The sequence below is a fragment of the Microcaecilia unicolor genome, chromosome 1 (assembly GCF_901765095.1).
Source record: "Microcaecilia unicolor chromosome 1, aMicUni1.1, whole genome shotgun sequence".
Taxonomy (NCBI): domain Eukaryota; kingdom Metazoa; phylum Chordata; class Amphibia; order Gymnophiona; family Siphonopidae; genus Microcaecilia; species Microcaecilia unicolor.
The window spans coordinates 35232879-35255804 of record NC_044031.1 but is presented as its reverse complement, the minus strand read 5'-3'; the positions used below and the strand labels follow the sequence as shown (position 1 = coordinate 35255804).

Sequence of the window (22926 nt, the reverse complement as noted above, 5' to 3'; positions counted from 1 at the left end):
GCGGACTGGAGTAAGCTGGAACTGATGGACTGGAACAAGCTGGGACAAGCCAGAACAAGTTTGGCTGGACAGAAGGTCAGGAACAAGCTGGAACAGATAAGCTGGGACGAGTTGAGGCAGAAGACAGCAGGACCAGAGCAAGCCGGAAAGACGGATTGAGAGAGGCAGGAGCAGAAGCAGAGGAGAGCACAGCAGCGGAGTGGGAAAGTCCAGGGCCGAGGGACCAGAGCAAGCTGGTGGCAGGGCAAGGCAAGGACCAGAGCCAGCAGGGATCACGACGGTATGAAAATGGTCTGAGGGAGAGGATCAACACCAGGGCCTAGGGATTAGCTGCCCCAGGTCACCTGGCTCCCCAAGCTCCTCTCAGACGGGTCATCATCAGGGCCTGTGGGTCAGCTGCCCCAGGTCTCCTGACTCCCCACGCTAAAGGGATAGAGCTGCAATCGAGTGACAGCACTCCCAGGCGCCGATCACCCGCTGCCTCACCCCACCTCAATCTCCTGGCCCACGCTGCTCCGGTTACCAGGGACGAACGGCTGCCACATGGACGCGCGGTCTTGCGGCGCACAGCCTCCTCCTATATATAATAATTCTCACCGCCAACGTTCTAGCTTGCTACCTGTGTCCGTGGCTTTCTTTGGAGACGGCTGTCTGCTAGGCTCCGTAGATCAGGCTGAGGCTGACGTCATGTAGAACGCCAGAGCGGGAGGAGGAGGGGCGAAAGGGACAGGGCACAGGGGCGGAGGAGGAGCTTGAAAGAAACAGAAGCGTTGAGGGGCGGAGTAGCCGACAGCGTCGTGGCCAATGGCAGGGAAAGAAAGGTCGGAGTCCTCCTTGGGCGTCAGTGGAGGGGGCAGAGCCACGGAGAGCGTGCTGCTGTGCCAAGCTGGTGCGCGGGTGCACTTGCGCGTTCCTGCGCGGGGGAGGGGGGACCTCAGGAATCGGAGCGGCGCATCTCAGGAGTCGGAGCGACGCTGCAGAGGAGGAAAGCAGGTGACGGCCATAGCTGCCCCTCCGGGCCCCATGGGAGGGTGTGTGGGCAGCCACAACGACTCCTCGGGAGGGAGAGAGCTTGAAACTCGGAGGGAGGGTTGGCGAGAGAGGGGGACCCTGAAACTTGGAGGGAGGGGGGACCCTGAGGAAGGGAGGGGACTCAGAGGGAGGGGACCCTGACACTCAGAGGAGGGAGGGAGGGGGGACCCTGAAAGTCAGAGGCAGGGAGGAAGGGAACGACCCTGAAAGTCGGAGGAAGGGAGGGAGGGTACGACCCTGGAACTGGGAGGAAGGGATGGGGGAAGGGAAGGAGGGGAGGGGGAAGGAATGGGGGGGAGGGGGCCCCTGGCACACACTCTCATTCTCTCACACACACACTCGCACCCAGTCTCACTCTCTCACACACACTCTCTCTCTCACAGACACACTTGCACCCAGTCTCACTCTCTCACACAGACACACTCGTACCTAGTCTCACTCTCTCTCTGTCACACACACACACTCGCATATTCACTCACTCTCTCTCTCTCTCTCACAGTCACTCATACACACTCTCTCAAACATACACACTCCGAGAAAACCCTTGCTAGCGCCCGTTTCATTTGTGTCAGAAACGGGCCTTTTTTACTAGTGTATATATAAATACTAGTGTATATATAAATATCAAAACTGAATATCACCAAAACAGCTTCAACAAATTATTGTAGCTGGTGTAAACAGCACTACTAATGGCTGTATTTTGTGTTAATTTTTCTACACTGTTCCAGTCCAGCAGCCAGGGATCTCCAAGCTCTACAGCTGGCACTGTGTCCTCAAGCTGTCATTGCCACTGCTGCCCCCCCCCCACGAATGCTCAATTTTCATATGTGTGCAAAAACCAAGCATGCACAAGGGTGGGCTGGCAGTGGTAACAGCAAGTCAGGGACAGTGCTGCCAGCTGCAGAGCTTGGAGAGTGCTGTAGGCGGTCGGTGGCCCAACTGTTTGGGGAGGCTAAAGGGGGAGGTGTTAGGAGTGGGACCAGGGGTGGAGCTTACAGCCATAATTGTCTGATAACACACAGAAAAAAATAAGTAAAAATAAAATAGTCACAATACCTTTTATTAAATTTAGATATTAGATATGTATCATATGTCAAAAAATAAAGTGGTTGCTCAAAGCATATATTAACCACAATCACTCAACTGCAAAACACTATGCACAAATTTGTGCAAAAACATACCCAGAACCTTACTGTACCATAAATATTACACTGGGCATACCCTAATACACCAATATACCACCCATACGGAAAATGCAGATCGTCAACAATATGAAACAAGGGATCATAATATCACAATTCTCATGTAGAGCCACAAAACACCCTTTTAGGGTGGATAGTGTTCACAATGAGCTTCTTTTATTAACGACCATATGTAGATCCTTCAAGAGGTAGTGTGTCATGATTTAGGCTCTACACCCTTTCTGATGTTTTGGTGCCACCTCAGTAAAGCCAACACACAATCTCTCCACTGCAAAACACTATACACAAACTTGTGCAAAAACACACTCATAACCTTACAAAACCATAACAGCACTAATTACAAGGACAGGACGAGCTGCAACCTTATGTGTGGAAAGGCAGCACTATAATTACACCGGGCTCTAAAACACCAGTACACAACCTAGTGAAAAAAAAAGGGCTGCAAATACTACACACTAGCAGAATACTGCACCTTGATCGCACATGAAAAACACATGACACAACAGATATGAAGGCAAAATACTGAACTGGAAAGTTACCTCAAGAAGTCAGACTCAGCATGCAGCAATACTAGAACAATTGAAACTTACATGCAAAATATCACAGATGCACATTTCCAAAAGATGACATATTCCAATTAATAAATTCTGAATACTTTTTTGTCTGATCATTTAGTTTTTCTATTCGCTTTGGTCCCAGTGTCTTCTGTTTTATGCAGTGTCTTCTTTCCATTTGATATTTGTTCTCTCACCATGTCCACCATCCTCCTGTGTCCTTATGCGTCCTGTCTACCATCTGCAGCCCTGTCCCTATCCTTCCTCAAGTTTCAGTATCTGCCCTCAAAGTGTTCCGAACCAGCCTTAAATTCAGCAGTTTCCTCTCCATCCATATCCAGCAACTAAAAGCCAGAGACTCCTATGACTAAGGACACCTGCTGTATCCAGATAAACAATCAGAAGGAGAAGTAAGAGGGTGTGAGTAAAAACTATAGCCCTAACAAGAGGGTGGAGGGGCTAGAATGATGACTGTGCATACCTACTACTACTACTATTTAACATTTCTAAAGCGCTACCAGGGTTACGCAGCGCTGTACAATTTAACAAAGGAGGACAGTCCCTACTCCAAGGAGCTTGCAATCTAAAGGACAAAAAGTGTAGTCAATCAAATTGGGGGCAATCTGGATTTCCTGGATAGAGGTGCAATGGTTAGGTGCCGAAAGCGACATTGAAGAGGTGGGCTTTGAGCAAGGATTTGAAGAAGGGCAGGGAGGGGGCTTGGCGTATGGGCTCAGGGAGTTTATTCCAAGCATAGGTCAACCTATATCAAATGAAAAGCCCTAACTGCCAATATAATAAGGGAATAAAACGATAGACTTTGATGGAACATGAGACGTCATAACAGGAAACAGAATATTCTGGAAAGATACATATTCATTAGGTGGGAAGGGTAATTATAATTAGGATAATGAAGAAAGGAAGAAAAAAGTATTTAAGAGGAAACAGAACTGAGGATGGAGAGCCTCAGTGTGTCCACTAGCAGGTGAATATATTGACAGCTCCCAGGGAAAACTCTGTTTTTATTTGCTACATATTATACTGTATTGGGAGTTTATTTGTTACTATTTCAATAATTACTGATTGTCTTCTTTGACAATTTGAATAAACATTTATGATGTCTAATACTTATTTAGTAGCCAGAATTTTTCCTGCCTGGGGGAGTAAACATTTACTCCTTCAGAAGGTTACTTCTGTTTTAGAGGCAAGACAGAAGTATACATTAGGCAGCTGCCTGGGCACCAGCTAAACTAGGTTACTGGACTTGTAACATTACAAACTAGGATACATGTGCTTATCTTTATATGCAGTCAAAAATAGGTAATTTGGGATTACTTAGGCGATTGTTTAACTTCCACATAGTTTGAGCTGCAGCCCTGCATGCATTGTTGCCGGCTTCCTTTCTTCTCCCGGGCCGGTACTTCGGTGGCCTGAAGCAAGGACCTTGAGCTGCAATCCTCATGCTTGCGGCAGGCAAAACAAAAAACAGCATGAAACCGTGCACGGGGCCATGGCCCTGCCAGCTTCCTTCCTCCGCCCTCCCCTCAGGATGTAACTTCCTGTTTTGGAGAGGGAGGAGGAAGGGATCCGGCAGCGGCACACGCAGGGCTACGACCCCACGCACGGTTTCATGCTCTTTTTTGTTTTGCTGCGAGGGTCGGACTCGGAGTAAGATGTCCAGCCACAGGGCAGCTGGAGCTGACGCTGTCAGGAAGGGACCTGAGCCACCCCAGCCCAAAGTTTGGGAGCCAGTTGTTAAAGTTTAACAACCGGCTCCCAGAATTCTTAAAAAAAATAACAAATGGATCTGGTGAGCCGGCTCCAGCACACCACTACATCTGTATCATGTCTCCCCATCCCTTCTCTCTCTAGGTTATACATATTCAGGTCCCCAAGTTATTTCTCATACATCTTTTGTCACAAGCCCCATACCATTTTTGTCACTTTTCAATGGACCATTTCTAGTCTTTTTATGTCCTTAGCTAGATAGGGCCTCCAAATCTGAATATAGAGTCATTAACTCCTCTTTGCTACTGATTATGCCCCTTTATATGCAGCCATGTATCATCCTGGCTACAGCCACCGCCTTGTCACATTGTTTCACTGCCTTGAGATCCTCGGACGCTATCACCCCAAGGTCTCTCTCCTGAATCGTGCTTATCAATCTCTCACCTCCTATCTCATACTTCTCCTTTGGGATTTCTACACCCCAAGTGCATCACTTCAGTGTTAACTGCCAGACCTTAGACTATTCTTCTAATTTTTGTAGATCCCTTCTTATGCTTTGTACTTCCTCTTTAGCATCCACTCCACTCTGTTGGATATTTTTGTTCATCCACAAAAAGACAAACCTTTCCTTCTAACCCTTTGGCAATGTTGCTCCCAAATATATTAAATAGAATCGGTGCCAGTACTGATCCAGTGGAAGTCTCGGCAGCCATTTTTAAAGAGCGATGCGGGAACAGAGGGGTCAGCACCGCCAGAGGGCGGGAAAGACTGGGGATTTTTTCCTGCCCTGAAGACTCCACTAGACCACCAGGATGGCTTCAAGTAAGTGCCGGGAGGGCACCCTGTGGCTTGGGGGAGGGGAGGCAAGGAGATAGATTGCAGCAATGGTGGGGAGTGGGAGGGAGCGGCACGGGGTACTGTGCGACTGCTCCTGTCACACCTGCCTAAGACCGGCCCTGGAAGTGAATAAGCATGGCAGTGCTGTGAAAGTTTGGACTTTGATTCCCCTGATACAGCTTCGGTGAAACAGGGCCTCTGTCGGGAATCTGTAATTGCCTTTTACCAGCATGTGAAGTTGGAAAATGAGCTGAAAGAGAGCCACTGCAATTTCTTTTTTCATTTCCAAGGATATCTGTGGAATACACCCATGCAGTTCTTTAAAACCAGCTAAGTACTTGTGATTTTTCTATTTATATATTAAAAATATATTGTTAAAAATTAGAAAATGCTTCCGGTAGAAAATGGGATGTTTTGAGGGAGTTTGGCGTTTTTATGACCATTGATGTGTGTCCTGGGCGAGCATCTTTTCTGCATATTGAAGTTTGAGTTTCCAGGACTAACTGAGGTCTTTAATCCCTTCTCTTAATAATAGTAACAAGGGGTTCCATCACGGAATAACGTAAGGTGTTACTATTGGAAATTACGGTTTGAGTTTAATGTAACATGCTGACTATTGTTTCTTTCAGTGTGCATGGCAAAAGTGAAGATAGTAAGGGGGGAGGGGGATAAGAGAGGGTACTGTTATAAAAACAAAAACTGATGATAGCAATTTAAGATTAATGTACATAAGAACGACAGTTTTACAACTTGTTATGTATGTACTCTAATGGATGTGTTACCAGGTGAAATCATCAACAAAAAATGTTGACACATAATCCCTTCTCTTACTTGATAGTATTGAATGTGATGTGGTAGTTATTTTTGATATTAAACACATTCAGCCTATATGTATTTTTGAGTAATAGGAAGTGAGACAAATTAAGTCTCCAAATCATTAAGGGGCCCTTTTACTAAAGGGTTAGCATGCTGCAACAGGCTTGCCACACACCAATCCGAAACTGCCGGGCTACTGCAGGAGCCCAGCAGTAGTTCCCACCCCCAGCACACGCTACAAAAAGTTTATATTTTTGTACCACCAGATTAGTACAGGAGTCCTTACTGTCACCTCAATGGGTGCCGGTAAGTGCTCTCCCCTCCCCCCCCCCCGAAATGGTCATGCGGCAAGTGGTTCACTTATTGCATGCCCATTTCTTTTCCCAAACAAAGACAGCCTGACGCCTGACGCCGACACTAGCGCAGGCCCCCTTTTACTGCAGCTTACTATAAGAACCCCTCAATATGGTAGAATGAACCCGTGCAATCAAAGTGTCTAGGAATGGTGTCCAAAGCTTTAGAAATTGCCATTTTGACTTCCATCCTCGTAATTATACTGAAAAACACTCCATATGCAGCACTTCATGCATATTGCATCTCCATTACATTAAAGTTGGAGGTTCTGGGTGGATCCATTGAATGAGCATACAGCGTTTAGCTTTACGGTCCTTGGACCCCTTCTCTTCTCAATCTACACCTCTTCCCTAGGCTCACTGATCTCATCTCATGGTTTTCAGTATCATCTTTATGCTGATGACACCCAGCTATATCTCTCCACACCAGACATCACCGCGGAGACCCAGGCCAAGATATCGGCCTGCTTATCCGACATTGCTGCCTGGATGTCCAACTGCCACCTGAAGCTGAACATGTCCAAAACCGAGCTCCTCATCTTTCCACCTAAACCCACTTCTCCTCTTCCTCCACTCTCTATCTCAGTTGATAACACCCTCATCCTCCCCGTCCCATCTGCCCGCAACCTCGGAGTCATCTTCGACTCCTCCCTCTCCTTCTCTGCGCATATTCAACAGACTGCCGAAACCTGTCGCTTCTTCCTCTTCAACATCAGCAAAATTCGCCCTTTCCTTTCTGAGCACACCACACGAACTGTCGTCCACGCTCTCATTATCTCTCGCCTTGACTACTGCAACTTACTCCTCACCGGCCTTCCACTTAGCCACCTATCCCCCCTTCAATCCATTCAGAACGCTGCCGCACGTCTTATATTCCGCCAGAACCGATATACTCATATCACCCCTTTCCTCAAGTCACTTCACTGGCTTCCGATCAGTTACCGCATACAATTCAAGCTTCTCCTCCTTACCTACAAATGCACCCGGTCTGCGGCTCCTCACTACCTCTCTACCCTCATCTCCCCTCATGTTCCCGCCCGTAACCTCCACTCACAGGACAAATCCCTCTTTTCAGTACCCTTCTCCACCACTGCCAACTCCAGGCTCCGCTCATTCTGCCTTGCCTCACCCTATGCCTGGAACAATCTTCCTCAACCCCTACGCCAAGCCCCCTCCCTACCCATCTTCAAATCTCTGCTTAAAACTCACCTCTTCAATGCTGCTTTCGGCACCTAACCTTTCGAGAAATATAGTATGCCCTTTCAGATCGACTCTACACCTGTCTTTTAGATTGTACACTTGTCTTTAGATTGTACACCTGTCTTTTAGATTGTAAGCTCCTTGAGCAGGGACTGTCCTTCCATGTTAAAATTGTACAGCGCTGCGTAACCCTAGTAGCGCTTTAGAAATGTTAAGTAGTAGTAGTAGTACGGAGAAAAAGCCCCATCAATGTGGGCCCTTCCTGTATGGTAGTCATGTTGTCTAACAAGCTAGCTGTTGGGGCGACTGTCCACTGACATTCATACATAGCATGCGAGTGTGACCACACGGCTATTCAAAAATGATAAATCAGAACACAGTCCCAGACACAGTGTTGACAGTGACCGCTCCACATTTGACGCGAGTACAATCAGTAGGGCAGCCCATCCTTCTGGCCCGAGAGGGATGGATGAACATGCAGGACAGAAATTTACAATGTAGCTCCTGTAGTTGAATACTTTCTGCCAGGAGTGGTGCTGTTCATAAGCTAAGTAAAAACTCATTAACAACCTGATCTCCAAAATCTGTAATCTAGAGGGCCACCACCCAATGCAAGGGTTGAAGTCTTTGTCGTCATTTCAAGGCTTTGTAATGATGGCCCACTAAACCCTTGGTGACTGCCAGAACAGGCCTCGAATCATCAAAAGCAGAATCTATAAACGAAGAGGGGTAGGTGTGCAATTAGGAGAAGGGATACCAGTCAGCAGGTTACAACTCATATCTTTCCGTATCACATCATAGGACAGAAGTGTTGGGCCATCTTCGTCCACTAAATGTTTCAACATGCTCAGACCCCGGTCAGTCCAGGCCCAGAAAAGCACAACATGTAGGCCTAGAACAAAATCTGTAGGTATTTGCAGCAATGAACCAGAAGGCAGAAGTATCGTCGAAAGCGCCACCAAGCCCTTCACAAAGAGCTGACCAAAGGATGGTGCTTCAATACCCTTAGTAGATTCCAGATTGTAAGCTCTTTGAGCAGGGACTGTCTTTCTTCTATGTTTGTGCAGCGCTGCGTATACCTTGTAGCAGTATAGAAATGCTAAATAGTAGTAGTAGTAGTAGTCAGTGCACATTTTCTTAACACAGTAAAAACACAAACGAAAAAATGATGGGACTCTTGCAGAACAATGGGCTCTTGAAGAAAACTTCGTCTGACACATTCAACACAGCACAATGCTGAATTCAAGTGTTAATGAAAAAGCTGTGAGCTATTTTGAACGTGTCAGACAAAGTTTTCTACCCGTGATTTTTGCGCTGTTCATACTATTGAGTTGACACTAGAACAGCATCTGATACAAGTTCAGATTTATTCCTTGCGTTGCCAAACGTCGGAGGACGAGTCAGTTTTATGTCCATCCTTTTGAGACTCCTGGTGCAGAATCTAGTGGCCGAAACACAGCCCGTGTCGTCTTCAATGTGAATAAATATTGGCATCTTTAAAGCACTGTCACGTTACTGTTCCTAGTCTCCTTTGCTGTGTTTATGTGAATGTTTGGGCTGTGGAGGTTTGTTCTTCTGTACCCTTGTTAGCTTTGGATATACCATGAGAGTAATGAACCTCACTCCTACTGTAAGTCAGAACATGTGGAGTAAATCTGCGTGTCATATTTATTAGTAATGCTTGCCGTACTACTTGCATTGTACCAAAGAGAGCTTCCTTCTAGAGTTCATATAATGTAAGATGTAAAGGCATCACAACCAGAAATGAGATTTATTGATCTTATATACAGTGATTATACAAAAGTACTCAATGCTATATACAATATATACAATATAATAGCAAATAAGATGAGTAACTGTTCTACCAATCCATTGTCAGTCTCTCACCATTAATTTTAAGCTTACCTCTCCTTAACTGTTCCTGTGCCAGGTTTTGAATTGAAGAATGGCCCGATTTTCCACACATTAGCGCTTTTCCCACTTGCTTTTCAAAATTCAGTAGCTTACCTTCCTGCATGTACTGGTGGATTCTAACTCATTTCACCTCAATAGTTTAGTACATCAGCACTTTTTGCACATTTGGATCTGTTATTGCTTTTCAATAACCTACTAAGTAAGGATGCCTATGATTATAGCTCTTTATATACAATCTATTTCTATAAGAGCCATTCCTCTTTTTCTTCCTGGGCTATAGTGCCTTGGTATACACTGATTCTTGCAGATTACCTTGTGGGCATGGAGTTTTCTTTTTCTTACGTCTAATTTTTCAAGATCTCTCTGAGGCTGGGCTATGATTCCAAAGCTGCATCAAAGCATGGGAACTGGAAGCTAGTTGACGGCTTGTATCTTTTTCTGCCCTGTTTAGGCCATCTTCAAGCACAGGAGCTAACATTTCAAAATGATCAAGGGGTGCAAACATAATACAAATTACTACTCTCTGGACACAGTGAAGGAGCTGGCTCAATACTGAGTGTGACTGGTCCCCACTTAGCTGGTTCCTATGTCTTCAATATCATTTTTAGTCTCCTGCAGTGGTTTTTGTGGAATTTATCTCTCAGCAATGTGCCATATTCCTCCTTTCTTCACTTCTAGATTTTATATGCACCTCTCAGGGGCAATGTCTCTAAACTGCTTAGTTTTTCACATACCGTGACAGCAACGAATCTCATTCCAATGTACTGCTAACGTATGCTGCAGTACTTTCATCATACCAAAGAGAATTTCCCTCTGGAGTTTGTAACATGTAACAATCTAGCCTATCCAGCTGACCGTTTCCAGCTCTTTTCTTACTGAATCTACAGCTGTCTGGTGTACCATGTTTTTCTATGCTTACTGTAAACCTCATCCATACGGCATTGTCCTGGGCTGCAACTATCAATCTTTAATCCTTAGGTTTCAGTTCTCCTCTCCTTAACCATTCATGTATCCCGGCTTGATCCACACATGGCTCCTGAGGTAACATTTTGTATTTCCGTATTTGCTACTTGCTTTTCTTTGTTCACTGAACTACTTTTTTTTAAAGAGCTTTTTCTCCTGTTTCGCATGTTCATTTGGTTCCACTCCTGTGTGAACAGGTGGGTTCTCACTCATTCCTTCTGATTGTCACTTACTTTCATACTTTAATTGTGCATTTGGGTCTGATGCTGCTGTTAAATAGTCCTGGAACACAGTTTCTAAGTATCTGGGGGAAATACATAAACAAGATATCGCCCCGAGCGCTTAGTCAAGTGCTCAACGGGCTGCCCTGAAGATTGGAGGACAATGGATGAGCATAGGTACAAGAGACACATACAGGAAGGGGGAGGGATGTAGGGGGGTGGAGACCACTTAGGAATGAGCATGGGGGTTAGGGAAGCGGGCGGGAAGGGTGGGGAAGGAATCTAGGAAATAAAGAAAAAGCAAATCATATGGGACATGTAACTGTTTTGGATAGATGTTATAAACATTGATTGTAACATAGCAAGCTGGGATCAGCAAACAGAAAATTGTATATGTTGTACATGTTTTTAGCGTAATTGCAGTTTCAATAAAAATGATTTAAACATAAATTTAATCTGCAAAAAAAAAAAAAAATAGTCCTGGAGGCCTATGATGGTAGCCTTATATATATATAATCTATTTTTATGAGGCAAAATTCTACTTTGGATAGGCTAGCTACGCAATATCTGGTTGTAGCCAAAATAGCAATAGCCAGAAACTGGAAACAACAGCAGCCGCCAGACATGCAAAGAGTGCTACAAAGAGTGGACTTTATGTACCAAATGGCCAAATTGACGGCCATCAGAAGAGGGCAAGTGGGAGCCTTTGACAAACTGTGGCAACCCTAGGAACAGCAATCAGCACCACCTTGATACAGGGGGGAGGGTTGGCTGGGGAGGGTAAGAATGGATTAAGCTGTATAATGAGACAAAAAGATGTAATGTGAGGTTTAACTAAGATGTACTATAAAATTATAATAAAAAAAGATTAAAAAAAAAATTCTGCTTTGGCTCTAGGGATCTACAGTCTTGGCAAATGTTTATGAGCATGAATAAGTTTTCTTGTTTGTACATCCATTTATTCGAGGCAATTCCAAAGTTATATGACACAATAGGTATCACAAGCAGGTTGATGGCTTGTATCTTTCTTTCAAGTTGAGCATTTTTCAGTTGCAGTTTTAATCTCCTGCAATATTCTGCTGGTCTTTTCTCTTAGTACTTTATGCTGGATTGTTGTTCCTTTCTCTACTCCCAGATAGTCACATATACCTTCATGTTCAAGTTCCTTGATGGCGCTATCATCAGACAGAGAGATGTTTTCGGTTTTGCTTAATTTTCCTCCGAGAAAGGTTGATTTAGCACACTTATCTAGGCCAAAAGTCATCCTGATGTCAACTTGGAAAGCTTTTTACTAAATAGAGTTGCTTCAGCAAATGCTGATCACTGGGGCTGTAGAATTTCAAGTCAACTACAGTGTGATGTTACCTCTCCCACGCTCCAGTAGGGATCCTGTCATTTTAAATGTGATCAATAATCAAAGCTTATGACACAATGTGGACACATAAATGGTTTATCATGGGCACAATGTCACCAAATGGCTTAGTTTTACGCATTTCATGACAGCGGGGCTAGATTAAGGAATAGGAAGTCTGGGCACAAGCCTTGAGCCCAAATGTCTAGGAGAGTCCTGTCAGATGACCTTCAGACTCAGGAGACTAGGGTTGCCAACTGTATGGATTTTCTTCAAGAGTGGACGCTACAGACATTTCCATTACTGTCCATAAACCGGAAGGATGGCTAAAGTATCTAAAGAAATTCCAGAGTTTCCAGTGCTCCCCCTGCATGAGTGAACCTACCCTGCCTGCTTCCAGTGTAACTTGCAGCACCAGTAAGCCACTATGCTTCCAATTTCCATCAACCAGTTCATACAGTAGGAATTCTGAGTCACAGAGAGTGTGGATGGGATCCAGCCCATGGGAAGTACTGGGAGCAGGAGGACAGGATGGCAGCTCTAGTCACAGAAAGGAGGGGGGGGGGGGGGGGGTCTGACACAAGTTCTGTGCTGTGCAAGTGAGGCTTCTGCATAGGGTAGGGTGAATGAGCCTTGCAAGTGGAGGAGAGGTCTAGTGGTTAGGGTGGTGGACTTTGGTCCTGAGGAACTGAGTTCGATTCCCACTTCAGGCAGAGGCAAGCTCCTTGTGACTCTGGGCAAGTCACTTAACCTCCATTGCCCCATGTAAGCCACATTGAGCCTGCCATGAGTGGGAAAGCGTGGGGTACAAATGTAATAAAATAGATACTATTGGAGATTCTACATGGAATGTTGCTATTCCACTAGCAACATTCCATGTAGAAGGCTGCGCAGGCTTCTGCTTCTGTGAGTCTGACGTCCTGCACATACGTGCAGGACGTCAGACTCACAGAAACAGAAGCCTGCGCGGCCACATTGGTGATCTGCAAGGGCTGACTTCTACATGGAATGTTGCTAGTGGAATAGCAACATTCCATGTAGAATCTCCAATAGTAGCAACAGTGGAGGAGTGGCCTAGTGGTAATGGAGGAGTGGCCTAGTGGTTAGGGTGGTGAACTTTGGTCCTGAGGAACTGAGTTCGATTCCCACTTCAGGCACAGGCAGCTCCTTGTGACTCTGGGCAAGTCACTTAACCCTCCATTGCCCCGTGTAAGCCGCATTGAACCTGCCATGAGTGGGAAAGCGCGGGGTACAAATGTTACAAAAAATAAGATACACTGGGCTGACCTTGGAAAGAGCCAGTGGAGCTACTGAATGTCCAGGGGAGGTGGGTGTTGAGAAGGGATAGGAATGGAAGAGAGATAGGGGGTAGCGTAAGGGGGTTGCTGCAGGCTGAGGAAAAGAGCTGGCAAAAACTGCAAAATCTTTACATGATGACAGGCAGAGCTGGTTAGGTGAGAGGACTCACAATGAGCATATGAGCAGCAACACATCACTAGAAGTATGTGCACAGTTGTGTCTGAAGAGCAAAAGAGTGCATCTGAAGAGAGAGAATGTAAGAACAAAAGTACATATGTACATAAGTAATGCCACACTGGGAAAAGACCAAAGGTCCATCGAGCCCAGCATCCTGTCCACGACAGCGGCCAATCCAGGCCAAGGGCACCTGGCAAGCTTCCCAAACGTACATGCATTGTGCCAAAAAGAGCTGGAGTTCATAACATATATAGGAAACTTACTTAAAATTCCTTTTAATCAAGCCTATTGCAGCCAATACAAAAGGAATAGTTCTGTATCTTTTTGCCACATTTTCTTGGACTCCACAGCTTTGTACTTTCTCTCCTCCATGCACAGAACAATCACTTGTACCAACACCTCTATTATCAATTAAAGGGAACAATACATTATTTCCAACTTGTTAACAGCAGTCTACTTAATTGTAATTAATCCTTCTGCTATGGATCATTTGGTGGCTTTTCAATTTTGATGACCGAGTGAAACTTTTATTACACTCAATGCATTTAAAAGGCTTCTGACCACTGTGGATCATTTGGTGCCTTTTCAGATTTGACCTTTGATTGAAGCTTTTGCCACACTCAGAACACGTAAATGGTTTCCTTCCACTGTGGATTATTTGGTGCATTTTCAGTTCCGATGACTGACAGAATTTCTTATTACACTCAATACATGTAAAAGGTTTTTGTCCACTGTGAATCATTTGGTGTATCTTTAGATGTGATAGATCAATGAATCTTTTATTACACTCAGTACATATAAAAGGTTTCTGACCACTATGGATGATTTTGTGCCTTTTAAGTCCTGATGACAGAGTGAAACATTTATTACACTCAGTACATGTAAAAGGCTTCTGTCCGCTATGGATTATTTGGTGCTTTTTCAGATCGGATGATTGAGCAAAACTCTTTTTACATTCAATACATTTAAAGAGTTTCTTTCCACTGTGAATCATTAGGTGTATTTTAAGATATGACAAATGGATGAAACATTTATTACATGCAGTACATATAAAAGGTTTCTGGCCACTGTGGATCATTTGGTGCCTTTTCAGATATGACGGAAGGATGAAACTTTTATTACACTCAGTACATATAAACGGTTTCTGACTACTGTGGATCATTTGGTGCCTTTTCAGATTTGACATGTGATTGAAACTTTTGCCACACTCAGAACAGGTAACTGGTTTCCTTTCACTGTGGACCATTTTGTGCCTTTTCAAACCAGATGACTGAATAAAACTTTTATTACATTCAGCACATGTAAAAGATTTCTGTCCTCTATGAATCATTTGGTGTTTTTTCAGATATGATGATTGAGTAAATCTTTTATTACACTCAATACACGTAAATAGTTTCTTTCCGCTATGAATCATTTGGTGTATTTTAAGATGCGACACCCGGTTGAAACTTTTATTGCATTCAGTACATATAAATGGTTTCTGACCGCTATGGATCATTTCATGCCTTTTAAGCTCTGATGGCCGAGTGAAACTTTTATTACACTCAGTACATTTAAAGGGTTTCTGTCCACTGTGGATCATTTGGTGGCTTTTAAGATCTGATGACCACGTGAAACTTTTATTACACTCAATACATTTAAAAGGTTTCTGACCACTGTGGATCATTTGGTGCCTTTTCAGATTTGATATATTAGTGAAGCTTTTACCACACTCAGTACATGTCAAAGATTTCTTTCTGCTGTGCATTGTTGCATGGATTTTCAGATGTTTTTTCACAAGCAATTTAGAACTAAAGCTTTTACCGTGATCTGAACGTGTAAACTGTTTCTCTCTCTCAAAGCTCTCCTTTTTCTCTGGAAGCATCTTGTTGGTTTCTAGATTTTTAAAACATTCATTATGAAGCTTCTTCTTTAAATTATTGATCTCACAACCTGCTGGGTAAGAAAAAAGTACAGGCATTATTTCATAGGTTCTCAGGCTCCATATTCAGAACTGGATGTGCAATGGAGAGCTCAACGCATGTGTTTTACTCAACCAACAAGCTTTCAAAAGGAAATGCAGTTTTGGACAAAACAACCATTAAAACAACCATTAGATTGTAAGCTCCTTTGAGCAGGGACTGCCCCCCCTTTTTTGTTAAATTGTACAGTGCTGCGTAACCCTAGTAGCGCTATAGAAATGTCAAGTAGTAGTAGTAGTAAATTCACAGCCCTGGTTTCTTCCAATAGATTTTTCAAGATTCAGCAGCAACAGTTTGCAATTTCTTCAGCAGATTTTTAATTCTGTGGCATATTTTTATAAATTTGCATTTATTTTCATAATTTGCGGGGAGGAGAAAGGTTTACCTTATACAAATGTAATTTTCTGTTATTTTACATCCAGTTACTTTCTTTGTCAAATAGGGATTTTAGTGATCAGTACTGGGAAAGGAGAAGGGGACTGTCACGTTTTCCAAAAGCAGGAACTAGGATCGTGAGCCCTTGGGCCACTGCCGAGGAGCAGCAGTGGCAGGCAAAACCACCCCACACAGGGATAAGGCAGAACTCTGACAGGGCCAGCTAGACTTCACCTGTGCTTGACCACCGTTCCTCAGGAGTTGAGCCCCTGAGTGCAGGTGGCTGGCAGGACTTACTGGACAGGGCCGGAACTGGATACCAGCAGGATACACACAAGGACTAGAACACACAGGGAGGCTAGGCAGAATACTAGACTAGGACTCTCAGACAGACAAGGGACAGAACTGAAAGCTGCAAGCAGCCACTGAAACAGGGGAAAAAACACTGATAGATAAGAGACAGAACTGAAAGCTGCCAGGCAGCCACTGAATAAGACACACAGGTAACCAAGAACTAGACAAGAAACAAGACTGGGAAACAAGCAATACAGTACAAGAAGCTACACAAAGACTAAACTAGAATCAGGCAAGAAAACAGACTATAAACTAGACTAGGCAGAAGTGCAGCAAGCACCAACAAACCCGGGCCTTAGGCGATGCAAAGGCAAAGCAGAGAGTTTCCAAATGGCTAATAAGCCCAGCAGCAGCTGAGATTCAGCTGCAGCAATCACCCGGCAGCTACGGGTGCTGAGCAGGCTCAAACAAGACAAGCAAGTCTGGCAGGCCGGAAGATCCGGACTGGACTGCGCTGAAGTCTGGAATGGGAAACAGCACATAGACAATCCAATGCAGCCACCAAGTCTGGCCACCAGAGGGCAAGAGGAACACAAGCAGAAGGCATACAGAAGCACAGAGAGGCTTAACACACACAGGTGCAGTATACTGGAGAAATCAGAGCCATGCTGGAAGCAGCCAGCACACAGAGACAGAGCTAACTTAGAAAGACCAGACAGAAGCCAGCTCAGAAGCTGACTGCCGGAAATAAGGTGAGCCTGAGGGGGGTCACGACCATGGACGTGACAGGAACTAAAGAAGATGGATGGGGAAAGGGGATGAATCTTGGCAGAGGAGGAATCTTAAGCAAGAAAGGTAGTAGAAGAAAAGAACAGGGAGAATCATGGAGTAGAGGAAAGAGAGGGAAGAGGGATCATGGGAGGGGAGTAGCCAGACAGTCAATTTTGGATGGGCCTCAGCCCAAAATGGGTGGGCACAAAAATCTTCTCTCTGCCCCCTCCCAACTCAAAATATACTTTGGCTCGTGAGGATCCTCAAGCTCTGTCATCTGAAGACTTCCTCCGAAGATGGCCAGAATTCCCTTTTACCAAGCTTAGCAGGTTGATGCTGGCACCTCAACGCATGCTTAGTGGTCAATGGCTAAAGGATGCTGCTGTCATTTGCCAAGCTTAGAAGAAGGGAGTTTTGGTTGCCTTTAGAGGAGGTCCTCAGCTGATGGAGCTTGGGGATCCCCATCAGCTACAGCAAGGGTCAGGACTAGTGTTAGACATGCTAGGTCCCCCCCCACCCCCAAATTCCCTCTCTTCCCTGTCTCCCCTCTAATCTTCCCACCTACCATTGCAATCACACTGACAGATCATCACCAAATACAGAAAAAGGGATCACAAATTAGACATAAAAATATGTAGACAAAAACTGAACTTGGAACCTCGCCGTGTACTGCAACAGTGGAGAAATAAAAACAGAAATCTATTTATTTTACCACTGAACACAACAAAATGACATCCGCTATGCACATTTCTCAAGCTAACATATTTCAGTTAATAAATTCAGAATAAAATGCCTTTTCTATCTTTGTTGTCTGGTCATTTTTTTTCCATGTTAGTTCCAGTTTCACTTTTCCACTTTCCTGTCTTTCTGTTAATTCTCCTTCAAACAGCTGCTGTTCATTTGTCTTTTCTCCTCTCTCGTTCCATTCCCTCACCGCACTTGCCTCTGACAAATTGATCTTTCCATTTTAGCTCTTTCCTCTCTTTTTCTTTCCTGCTCTCTGTCTACTCAAATTTCACCCTCTTTTTAATCCCTTTCCTTCTTTTTACTTTTCAGATACATATCAGATTTCTATCTCCTTCTGTCACCCACTAGCTCTCCCATTCCTCATCTCACCGGCCATGCGTTATCTTTTATTTATTTGCATTTGTATCCCACATTTTCCCACCTATTTGCGGGCTCAGTGTGGCTTACAATACATTGTAAAAGATGGAAGTGCAGTTGGTTGCAGTACAATTATGGGTTACATTGTGAAGAATTATATAAGACAGAGTAAGTTCAGGATATTCTTAGGGGATCGAACCGTGGAATATAACAGGGGTGAGTTGAGAGGGGGGCAAAACATAATCGAGGGAACAGGGAGGTCTGACAATTTTATCAGTGGGTAGGGTTTAAGAGTGGTGAGAGTGCAGGAGTAGAGGTTCAGAGAGTGTATTGGTGCGTGTCTATGAGATTGTATGGGCTTTATGTGTTTTGATCCTTGCCGTAGATTTTCTCGAAGAGATAAGTCTTTAGTAGTTTGCGGAAGTCGGTCAGTTCGTAGGTCATTTTCAGGCTGCGGGGTAGTGTATTCCAGTATTGTGTGCTCATGCATGTGAAAGTCGATCCGTAAAGTGCTTTGTATTTTATGCCTTTGCACTTAGGGAAATGGAGATTGAGGAAGGTTCGGGACGATCTTTTAGCGTTTCTGGGTGGCAGGTCAATTAGGTCGGACATGTATGCAGGGGCTTCACCGTGAATGATTTTGTGGACTAAGGTGCATACTTTAAAAGTGATGCGTTCCTTGAGTGGTAGCCATTGTAGTTTCTCCCGTAAGGGTTTTGCACTTTCGTATTTTGGTTTTCCGAAGATGAGTCTGGCTGCTTTATTCTGGGCTGTTTGAAGTTTCTTCAGTATTTGTTCCTTGCATCCTGCGTATAATGAGTTGCAATAGTCCAGGTGACTGAGTACGAGTGATTGCACTAGACTGCGGAAGACAGATCTTGGAAAGAATGGTCTAATTCTTTTCAGTTTCCACTTGGAGTAGAACATTTTTTTTGTTGTGTTGTTCGCATGAGTCTCGAGAGTTAGGTGGCGGTCGATAGTGACTCCAAGGATTTTTAAGGTTTCTTTCCTTGAATAATGCAGTTTGCAAGGTTTAATGCGATAGTTTGGCAGGCTAGAAGCAAGAACTATCCAGAGCAGAAGCGTAGCTAGGTTGTGACGCCAGGGGGAGAAGAGAGGTGTACACGTACACTGCATAGGCACAAACACGCACTGCGTAGCTGTGACAGACTGCCTGCAAAATAGGCGCCGTCGCTGTCTGAAGTCAGTTTGGGGGAGCAGTCGCTCCCCTGGCACCCCACCTAGCTACGCCTCTGATCCAGAGAGCTGCACAGGATATGTCCATCCACCTGCTAAGATAGAGAGACTACTGAAAGTGAAGCTGCTGCACAGAATCTTTATGGCAGAGCTCTGGCATTCTCTTTATCTCCACCTGCTGGTTGGAGGACATAACCCATTTGTCTCTGGATTGATCTGTTGGGACTAAAGAAAAGAAAATTATCATACAAGAACTAATTTTTCCTTCTGCCCAGTTCTGCCCCCAGAAGTGCCTACTTTTCAGAAGCATCAAAAAGTGGCTCACAGGAATCTGTGGACCTGATATTCAAACAAATTTCAACCTAAGTTAGGCTTCTAAATTTGTGCCCTATTTTCAGCCAAATTTAGGAGCCCAAGGCCCTCATTTTACAAGCCTTGTTCGTGTTTGATATGTGCATAAACCAACACTTATGTATTTTTAAAAGACATTTATTCCCCATTTCAGAAGGGGACTATCCCCAGCATCCTATATTGCTCGACTTAAGTTGTGCGTGCAAATCCAGTTGTATTCTGGACTTGCGCGCACAGTTTAATTAGTTAACAAGCCAATCAGCACCAATAATTGGATGTTAACAAGCACTTGACACTAATTGGCTTTAAGTAGAATTTACGCGCACAACTGTCTAAACGTATTCTGTAACGTGATCCAGGTAAATTCTAAGTTGCGGGTGTGGCCATGGTTGTGAGATTGGCGGGTCGTGGACGTTTCTTAAATCTATGCACGTTGTTATAGAATACACCCAGTCCGTGCCTAATTTAGGTGTTGGCATTTACACTATGTTTTACTTGGCATAACTGCCCGCGACTAAATTCCGTGATGTGGACGGACGCACAGCAGATTCTATAAACCTTGTGGAAATTTAGGCGTATTCTAAAATGTATGCCTAAATTTAGGCGTACTTTACAGAATACGCCTAGGCGTATTTTTTTGTCGCCGATTATTCAGGCATGATATATAGAATCTAGCCTTATATGTCTATGTCCTTAAAAGATCAACCTTGGGATTTATATCTGCTACCAAGCATGTTTAGGATTAGGTAAACAGCTCCTGTTGGAGGGGCTTAGGGGAGGTTGCCCCCTTAATCCCCCCGTAGTTTCTGTACCCCAAAAATGCCAAACTGTCAAGGGAAACTGGTCACTGTGATAGCGTCTGGATAATAGACAGTTATGTCTCTAAAATCACAAACATAACCTAATTATGTGCTGGCTTTGAACCCATAGACACATTCTGTGGTTATTTTGCTAAAACAGATGTTTATGCTCCACAGAACATCAATTTCTCCTTTATTTTAGAACAGGCTCTACATCAGAAGGTTCTAAAATACTCATTAAACTGGAGGCGTACTGAGCTGCACGTCTCAATTCCAGCTTCTATGACTTGTATAAAATGGGGCTGTAAGTTAAACTTAATTTGGTTTTGTTTTTCTAGTTGTATATGCTGTTGCCTGAACTAGAAAAAAAAGTTAATCTTAATCTAGGAGCTTAAAATTCATGCATATACATTTTTAGTTCTACCATCCATTTGCTTATATTTATGAGCCTAGTAATAAAAATAAACTCTTACTCCCCCCCTCCCTGTTTACTAAGCTGCACTAGCAGCTGCTGTGTGCTAATGCCGACGCATTGCCGCACGGTTTAGTAAACAGGGGAGGTTACTATTTTCCTCCACCCTAAATCTACCACTGTTGCCACCCACTTTTATAAAATTTAGGAGTTTAGTGAAATTTTTAGTATAAAGTTATGCACTCAGCTCTAGTAAATTTTCAAAGCCAATTTATGTGCAGAACTCTCAAAGTTTTAGTTGCATAAATATCTGTCTTACCTGATAATTTTCTTTCCCTTAGTCCCAACAGATCAGTCCAGAGATTGTGCGTTATGTCTCTCAATCATTGGATTTGATCCACCCCTCAATGGTACTGTGCCTCCATGGAATCTCAGTATTTTAAATGACACAGCAATGGAGGTTATAAATACGGTACAGAAGAATGTATCATAATCTAGCACTACAGTTCAACAGCCTAGAAAGGGAAAAGGACTCGGAGACTTGCAAGTATTGTCCCAGAAACCTCCTATTATTCCTCTTTCTCCTGCAAGTTGAGTATTTTTTTTTGGGTGGGGAGGAGGGGGGAGGCTTGAAGAAAACTAGTATAAACTAGTTTAGGAGCTGAAAGGGCATATAGTCAAGGAGCTGCACAGTGTACTGTCACCATCCGCTGGAGACAAAGAAATACTGAGGTTCCATAGAAGCAAGACCCCTTAAGGGGCAGATCACAAAGAGCTACTTTCCTTCTCTATCTCCATCCACTTGTTGATGAACATAGTCTACAAATTCTGGACTAATCTGTGGAATGCTTAGGAACCTTTGAATTATAGGTCCTCTGTGCCTAATTTTGAGTGCCGAACACCGGGGCAAGTTTTATAACCAAGGACATGACTACCATTGAGTGAGCTTGTCAAAATGCCCAGGGCTGCCAACTAGATGTGGCTGCCTGCAGTTGAACCCTTCCACTCACTAGTCTGGCATCTCTCCCTTCATCTGTTCCCCCATGGAGCACCACTCCATCCCTCCCCCCTGTGGTCCTCCAAATGCTCAATGGGTTGCTGGCAGAGGCAGCGATGAAAACAGACTGTCTTCAGACAGCCTCGCCAGGGCCCTTCCTGTGCAGCAGCCCATTTCTCTGAAGCAACTTCCTATGGGCAGGATGCCACACAGGAAAGGACTGGCGGGAAGCAGATGGAGGGCAGGGATGGAAAAATGGCAGACCTGTGAGGGGCGAAAGAGAGAGAGAGATGTGGAGCAAAGAGGATGGGAAGAGAGGGGGAGAGTTACTGAACCTAGGAGGGACATGAGGAAGCAATGGGAAGAGAAATCTGGAGCAAAGGGGAGGGAGAAGACAGAAGAGATATGCTGAACTTGGTAGGGGAAAGCAGAGGGAAGAGAGAGAGAGAGCTCAAAGCAAAGATGGGAGAAAAAGAGGGGTTGAGATACTGGACCTGGCAGAGAGGAGCAGAGAGAGACAGAGACACTGGACCACAAGAAGGCAGAGTGGAAGGATAGGGGCAGGAACATAGAGTGGAGATGCTGGACAGTAGAAATAGCAACACAGTGGAAAGATGGAATGATGGATGTAGAGATAAAAGAAATGTCAAAAGTACAGGACACCCTGGAAAGAGAGTGAAGATAAAAATAGAGAAAAACAGAAAAGAGACACTGAAACAGACAACAAAGGTAGAAAAAATATTTTTTTCAGAATTTATTTACTGTAATACATCAGCTTTGGGAAATGTGAAGCGCAGTTTCTATTTCTATTACTAAGGCAGATTTTTCTATATAAGTCTGGAATGTCTTTGCTTTTTGCAGAGTCTGTTTACTGGAGCTCTGAAAGGATTATTCCTCCTCTCTTCCCCCCCCCCCCACTCCCACCCCCAGTCCCACTACCTTGAGAGAGTTAATGTTATAGGGGAGGATTCATCTTAATTTTTCCACATGGGGCCCATTCAGTCCTGACTACATCAC

The 22926-nt window shown here is 44.3% G+C and overlaps 2 pseudogenes; one reads left to right on the top strand and one right to left on the bottom strand.

Annotated features, from left to right (window-relative positions):
- LOC115465113 overlaps nt 1–22926 on the top strand; it is a 500577-nt pseudogene that overhangs the window by 408987 nt on the left and 68664 nt on the right.
- LOC115460038 overlaps nt 13886–22926 on the bottom strand; it is a 35443-nt pseudogene continuing 26402 nt past the window's right edge.